This window comes from Mytilus trossulus, unplaced genomic scaffold (assembly GCF_036588685.1).
Source record: "Mytilus trossulus isolate FHL-02 unplaced genomic scaffold, PNRI_Mtr1.1.1.hap1 h1tg000429l__unscaffolded, whole genome shotgun sequence".
NCBI lineage: Eukaryota > Metazoa > Mollusca > Bivalvia > Mytilida > Mytilidae > Mytilus > Mytilus trossulus.
The window spans coordinates 206,766-214,660 of record NW_026963357.1 but is presented as its reverse complement, the minus strand read 5'-3'; positions in this window follow the sequence as shown (position 1 = coordinate 214,660).

Below are 7,895 nucleotides of genomic sequence, written 5' to 3'. Positions count from 1 at the left end.
TTTAGGGAGATAACTCTTACAACGTAAAGTATTTTGTTACGCAGTTGTGAATTTTTAAAGCGTATAAACTATACGACATCATAATCCAAATATCTGAGCGACATCTTTTGAAACATCAATACTACGCAAGAAAAAAATTTAGGCGGAAGAAAAAAAAAAAAAAAAAATTAAAAACCAATTGTTCAGAGAACAATTGAAGGTCTTTTTACAAGTCAAGATCTATTTTTTTTTCAAAATATTAAAAATCAATCTAAAATGTCAGTTCCTATGACTTTATAATGTATAAATATGAATTTAAAGCAAAGGTCAAAATCTAGAACGTCCTATTAACCTTTGACCTTGACCTCAATTTCAAGGTCACCAACCAAGGACCTCAAATAAAAAGATCCTAGGTCTGTAATATGTATGGTTAATGAGTTATATCACTTTAGGCATGATTTTAAATATAAGATGGGCGAAAACTCTCATTTATTGTTTACGCACCCTTCCAACCAAAATTTATAAGTTACAACATGTCGCAACTCACAATTTAGTTAAAATTATTTGTCAATATCTTTCACGGTTTTTTAAAATAGAGAAAATAAGCCAAAATCAAAATTTAGAATATGACCTTGACCTTTGCCCTTGACCTTATTTTCATTTTTTTGAAACAAGGAACGTTAATCCAAAGACCCTAGGCCTATATCACTGATGGTTTACCAGTTAGAAACGCATATCACTTATATCAAATGCATAAGGGGAAATAACTCTCATATGGAGTCTCCGGATAACTTCGGTCCAAATGAATATCCTAATCCTGAAGTAGTAACGAGCAATTTGGTAAAATAAATTTGTCGTAATCTTTTACGGTTGCGAAGGAGTAGTGGCCACAAGAAAAACAGTATTTGGGAAGATAACTCTTACAACGTAAAGTATTTTGTGATGCAGTTGTAATTTTTTAAAGCGTATAAACTATACGACATCATATTCCAAATATCTAAGCGACATCTTTTGAAACATCAATACTGCGCAAGAATAAAATTTAGGCGGAAGAAAAAAAAAAAATAAAATAATAATAATAATAATTAAAAACCAATTGTTCAGAGAACAATTGAAGGTCTTTCCACAAGTAAAGGTCTATTTTGATATTGAAATATGAAAAATCAGTTTAAAATGTTAGTTCCTATGGCTTTATGATGTATTTATATGAATTTAAAGCAAAGGTCAAAATCTAGAACGTCCTTTTAACCTATGACCTTGACCTAAATTTCAAGGTCACAATTCAAGGACCTTAAATCATAAGACCCTAGGTCTTTAATATGTTTGGTTAATGAGTAATACCACTTTACGCGTAATTCTAAATGTAAGATGGACAAAAACTCCAATTTATTGTATGCGCACCCTTTCAACCAAAATATACAAGTAAGGACTTGTCGCAACTAACAATTTAGGAAAAAATATTTGTCAATATGTCATACAGTATTTGAAAATAAGTGAAAATAAGCCAAAATCAAATTTTAGAATATGACCTTGACCTTTGACCTTGACCTTATTTTCATTTTTTTGGACCAAAGATCTCAAATCAAGAGACCCTAGGTCTCTATCACTTATGGTTTACCAGTTAGAAATGCATATCACTTATATCAAATGCATAAGGGGAAATAACTCTCATATGGAGTCTCCAGATAGCTTCGGTCCAAATGAATTGCCTAATCCTGAAGAAGTAATGAGCAATTTGGTAAAATAAATTTGTCGTAATCTTTTACGGTTGCGAAGGAGTAGTGGCCACAAGAAAAACAGTGTTTGGGGAGATAACTCTTACAACGTAAAGTATTTTGTTACGCAGTTGTAAATTTTTAAAGCGTATAAACTATACGACATCATATTCCAAATATCTAAGCGACATCTTCTGAAACATCAATACTACACAAGAAAAAAATTTAGGCGGAAGAAAAAAAATAAAAAAAATAATAATAATCAGAACAAATACAATAGGTCTTTCCACGGAAAAGTGGAAAGACCTAATAATCAGAACAAATTCAATAGGTCTTTCCACGGAAAGGTGGAAAGACCTAATAATAATAATAATAATCAGAACAATTTCAATAGGTCTTTCCACGGAAAGGTGGAAAGACCTAATAATAATCAGAACAAATTCAATAGGTCTTTCCACGGAAAGGTGGAAAGACCTAATAATCAGAACAAAAACAATAGGTCTTTCATCTGAAAGGTGAAAGACCTAATTACTGAAAGTTTGTCCAAAGCATTTCATTAAGACTGAAATAAATCTTGTTCTCTAAGACTCAAGTATCAATCACTACATAACCAACATATTTAGTCAAAACAGTCTGAAGGACGCCTCCGGGTGTGGGAATTTCTCGATCTGCGTTGAATTCTCATATTAATGAGAAACGATATGGCCTTGTATTCTACAATTCAGGTTTTTGAAAATTAGTGATCCAAAGGTTTTTGACCATCGGAAATTTGCAATAAAAATAAAAGTTAGGACTAGCAGAGGTTCACAATCATCTACATATCATATACAAGACGAAAATCGACAAAATTATTGTATAGTTTAAGAGAGCCGTGGTGTAGTGGTTAGCGCATCGGACTACTAACACAAAGGTTCCTGGTTCGATTCCCGTTTGGGATGAAAATTTCAGGAACTCAATTTTCGGCTCTCCCTTGACACCATTTGCGAGTATGGTCTTGAGGAAACGATGATAGTCCGTCGGACGGGGACGATAAATGGCTGACCCGTGTTAAGAGAGAGCCATATCTCTTGCACGTTAAAGACACCCTTGTAGATTTCGAAAAAGAGTAGGCTAATGCCGCTACAAGGCAGCACTCGCACCCGCAAAGTGGAAAGGGATTAATATAAGTTGTAAAACTTGTTTCCCAATCCACTATAAATAAATATGTTTAAACTAACTAGTTTAAGACTATACCTAAAAAAATCAAATGGTCCAGGCTTGAATTCCGACTGCTTAAGCAAAATTAACTTTGGAAAGCAGAAAGAAAAAATGTCACGAACACAGCGATTTTTTCCTACCAATTGACTTTGTTTTTACACTTATGCAAAAACAGAGCACAGTTCCAATGATCATAAAGGCCCAGGTGGTACAACTCGTGTTTTGTTCTCACCATAGGTCCCAACTTATGTCTGCAGGGTCTAACATGCCTATCCCTAATTTTTAAAAGTCTGTTAAATACGTTTGAATCTTATGCAACCTTTGGGTTTATAGACATATCTGAACATAGGCTCCTTTAAGAGTTGAAACTGACGTGTCTTAATTTTCTAATAATCATCGTAAACTTCATTAATGTCATACAATATAAAAAAAATCTACAATATTAGACGGCAGATTTAATTTTCATTTTAATGATTCTTCTACAAAATATCTTTAGAGGAGTTCCTGGAGTCGCATGGATATAGCCGGGAACCAATCATTATATTGTTATCCGAGAAACGCAAACACTAAACATATTTTTTTCTGAAACATCTCAAAACATTCTGGTGACAAGTTTTATTGTGAACGAATGAAATATGCTTTAGTAGTATATAGTAGAGATAACTTCTAACCTCTCTTTAAATCAGTAAGTAACTGTCAAGAAAACTGTTCTGGAACATAAAGTAGTTCGCATGACACCTTTGTGGCACCGTTAAAGTCCACAATAATAATTTCTGCTTAACAAAAAACGCCGTTCAAGTCCACACAAAAAAAATCCACGTTTTTTGTACCTATACTGGTCACATTTCAATTTATCATGATATTTAAGAAGCGCTTCATACTGAAAATGTGCACACGTTCAACGCTTTACAACCCTATGAAGTTACAAAAAGAAGCTTCCCATACATAGCTAGGATCATGCAAACACGAATTTTATCATTTTTTTTTATTCAATTCACTTGTGCGCTTTATTGTGGGACCTCGTGTCATCATGAAGGATAAGGTTTATTGTGTAATGCAATTACTTAAGGAATAACACGTGATGTACAGTTAGTCAATCAGAATACCGCTTTTTGAAGACCGTTTTTTGAACATCGTGAAAGATCTGATGATACGAAGACTTAAAATCATTCTTCAATTATATGATTATTTATAATTGTTATAGGTAAAGATAAAAAATAAGATTTGCATGTCTAACACGGGTCTCTTTTGTTGGTGAATAGGGATAAAATCGTGCAATGCCCTTGAATAATACCACACAGACTAGGTGAATTATAGCAATATCAGTCTATTTATCTCACCTTTATAACTTTTATTTCTATAAATACAAATGTAAGATTGTTTTATTTTGTATCAATAATTTTCATTTTTCATTTTTATGCCCAGTATATTTTTAAAGCGAACAATACGGTGCTTTTTGTCTACAATTTTTTTTTCGACACTTTTGCTTTTTGTCCGTTTTGTTTTTTGTCCGATAATTTTGCTTATTGTCCGTTGCTTTTTGTCCGTTTTGCTTTTTGTCCGCTGATTTTCTCAACTTTTTCATCCAAGTCACCGGCATGTTTCTAGAATCAGACAAATGGAAATGTTTGGATATAAAACACTTTTTGGCACTGGCAGAGTTTCCGAGTGGATGTCTTTGGGTCTGCTGCTATATCCCACCTAACAATCCATCGTTCAACTTCCTTGCGAATTTGTGCATCATTGTTAACATTAAGGTCATTTATATACGTCTCAAATAATATGCTAATTGCTTCCTAATTAATCCTATTTGGCTCTGTTGATATCAAATACGGGGCATAAAACCGCTCTTCGTTAGACACCAATCTACGTGTAAGTTCTTGTATCAAGTAATCAAGAAATGGTATGAACATTGCAGTTTCATGGCCAGTACTGACGCGATGTAGCTGTCTACCGGCATCTCTCGACATGGAAAAGACACAAACAGTATCGGAACGTTTAACAAATATCTGTACATTATAGATAATAGATGCATCACTCTGTCTCTCTGTCTCTCTCTCTCTCCTTCTTTTTTTTTTCTTTCTCTCTCTCTTTTTGTTGTTTTTGTGTGTGTGTGTGTGTGTGAAAACGACGTGGATGCACGTGCTGTCGTGCCTCCAGGTAGCAACGTCCCTGATTCATCTTTGGATACAATACAAATTCTTCCGATGAATTTACGACCCAATCAGACATTGATTATTTTATTAAAGTGAAGAGAATTTATCTCAACGGAAAAGAAATGGAAAAACAGAATACCGTGTGCAATTTAAAGGCGAACCGACACAAAATGCATTATGAATACCATTCGAACAGTTTAATTAGCACACACAAAAGATAGTTCAAACAAAACAAGCGCCATGTGCAGACTAGTAGTGTATTTTATTATAAACATTATTGAATTATGTTTTGTGACGTTTTATGACAATGTTGGTTTGTTTTTCGTAATACACAGATGTCACAGATGTTATTTTGTGACAAGAAATATTTGAAGGACTAAATTCTTCAAAAGAACAATGTGTCTGGTTTTGTAAAATTTGTCTAAAAGTCCTAAAATGTGTATTTATGAATAGAAAGTAATAATTTTGTGAGAAAAGAAAAAGAAAGTAATAATTGACAGTGTAAGGGTGTCAGTTAAGCGGAAAAGGTGTTTTGAATTGATTTGTTTTACTTATAAAATATCGAGAGGTTATTTGCTTCAGTTTTGCTATGATAGCAGTTTTCAAAAGATTTCAAATTTACTGTTCTTGTATTTTTGTTGACGTTTGATTCTTCATTGTATATATGTTGTCAGTCTCTGAGTGAAGAGAGGTTAATTTAGTAGTAACAGTTTGGAATTTTAGTAATTCATTTTGTTGAATATGAAATTATATCTTAGAGATTGCTTTCATTTCTTGAAGTTTGATAAATAGCAATTAGTTGATTAGGCATTTAGGCGATAAAGAGAAAAAAGTACTGCGTTTTAATAAGCATTTATAGTGTTTTCATTTGTAACGACGGATTGTGTGCTCAATACCAGAAATAACATATTTTTATGGTTGTATTTGATGAAGCAGCGTTTCTGGCTAGTGTTTTGCTTTAATATAATTCCATTTATTAAAGTTTGCTAGATATATAACAAATTTTATAGTGGAATATGCAGAAGATAGGGGTTTTATTAGTATAATATGCAAAGATTGAATAATTGATTGAGGACGCAAAAAGCCAAATTGTTATGGCATTATTGAATTTAATTGAATTCGACTCGATTTATCCCCTCCCCCAATATATTGCTAAAAAGGGGAATGCATAAATTGAAAACAGAATAACTCGATCTAAAACTACAAATGCAATTTAGCTGAAAATTTACTTGGCCTCACAGGCACTTGTGTTAGAAAAAAATATCTCTATACGTTAGATTTAGGTATCAGTTATATTTTTTTTCTGAAAAAAGTGCCTGTGCTTGACATTTTTTCAAGCACTTCGACTTTGTGCACTGTTTTTAAACAAATAAGTTGATCAGTGTTTGATTCAGGGGGAGACATTCTTGCTAGCCTTAATATAATAGGAACAACGGGATCTTGCAACTAAGTCAGCAACCATTTGATTTTCTAGGCGGGGGGCTATGGATTTTGTTTCCGGACTACAAGTCGAAAGCAATTTTTTAGCATAACATATAGTGGTAGGTGAGGGTGAAAACACACTCAGATAATCAAATGGTTGCTGTCTAATTTCAATTTTGCATATTTTTAAAAGTTCTTTTTGGAGATTTTCTTTAGTCACTATGTTTTACTTGATTTTGGTACATTGTTATTTTGAAATCTGAAATTAATATATAGATGGTCGAAACCGGCCGGTGAGGTGGGTGGAGGTCCCCGGAGGTTTGGCACTTACCTCTTCTGCTATTACAGGTAAAAAAGATTGGCAAAAGTTAAGAACTATATCAAAAACAGAACTACTCAAAAGCTACAAATGGGATTGTGCTGCAAATAGAAATTGACCTGTATTTCTTATAGTGCTAAATCAATGAACAAGATTGAAAAACATCATTTGTTCTAATCTCAACTTGTCACCGATTTTAATGTATACATTGTATTCGACCTTTTAACACCAAACCGTAGTTAAGTTTTCATTCATGCAATCGGCAACAAATGTGCACGTTGTATATCTATAGCTCCGTTAAGGGTTAAAAAGTCGAATACAATGTATACACAATTACACATATAATTTAATTTAAACAACAAACACGTGTCAAGAATTTGAAAATTTTTCAACATGTGAGACCTAATTTTTTATACAAAATCGGCTTAATTGGTAGCAGAGACTGATTAAGTGGGATGTCAGAGGGCCATAGTCCCCACTTTTTATATATGTATTTATATTAAGAAAAACATTTATTAATTTGAGAAAGTGGTTATTTATTGATACCAGAGGAAAGTATAAAGTAGTTCAGAAAGCGAGATTTTGATTGGATAAAACAATTAATTAAGCATAAGCTGAATTCATTTTAGCATAAACTAAAATCATTTTAGCATAAGCTAAAATCATTTTAGCATAAGCTAAAATCATTTTAGCATAAGCTAAAATCATTTTAGCATAAGCTAAATTCATTTAAGCATAAGCTAAAATCATTTTAGCATAAGCTAAATTCATTAAGTATATGCTAAATAAAATTCAATTTTAATATTTATGACCTTGATTCCGCGCCAACATTTATGTATAAGCTAAACAATTCAGCATATACTAAATTGATTTTAGCTTATGTAAAAATGAATTCAGCTTATGCTAAAATCATTTTAGTATATGCTAAATTATAATATAGCATATGCTAAAATGATTTAAGCTTATGCTAAATTCGATGTTTATGACCCAAATTCCGCGTCATAATACCTTCGTGATGACGGGCTCGCCTCAGATACAGGGGCTGGTGGGTTCGATCCCTGCTCGGGTCGAATTAAAGACTTTGATTTTCCATTTAGCGCGTTCACT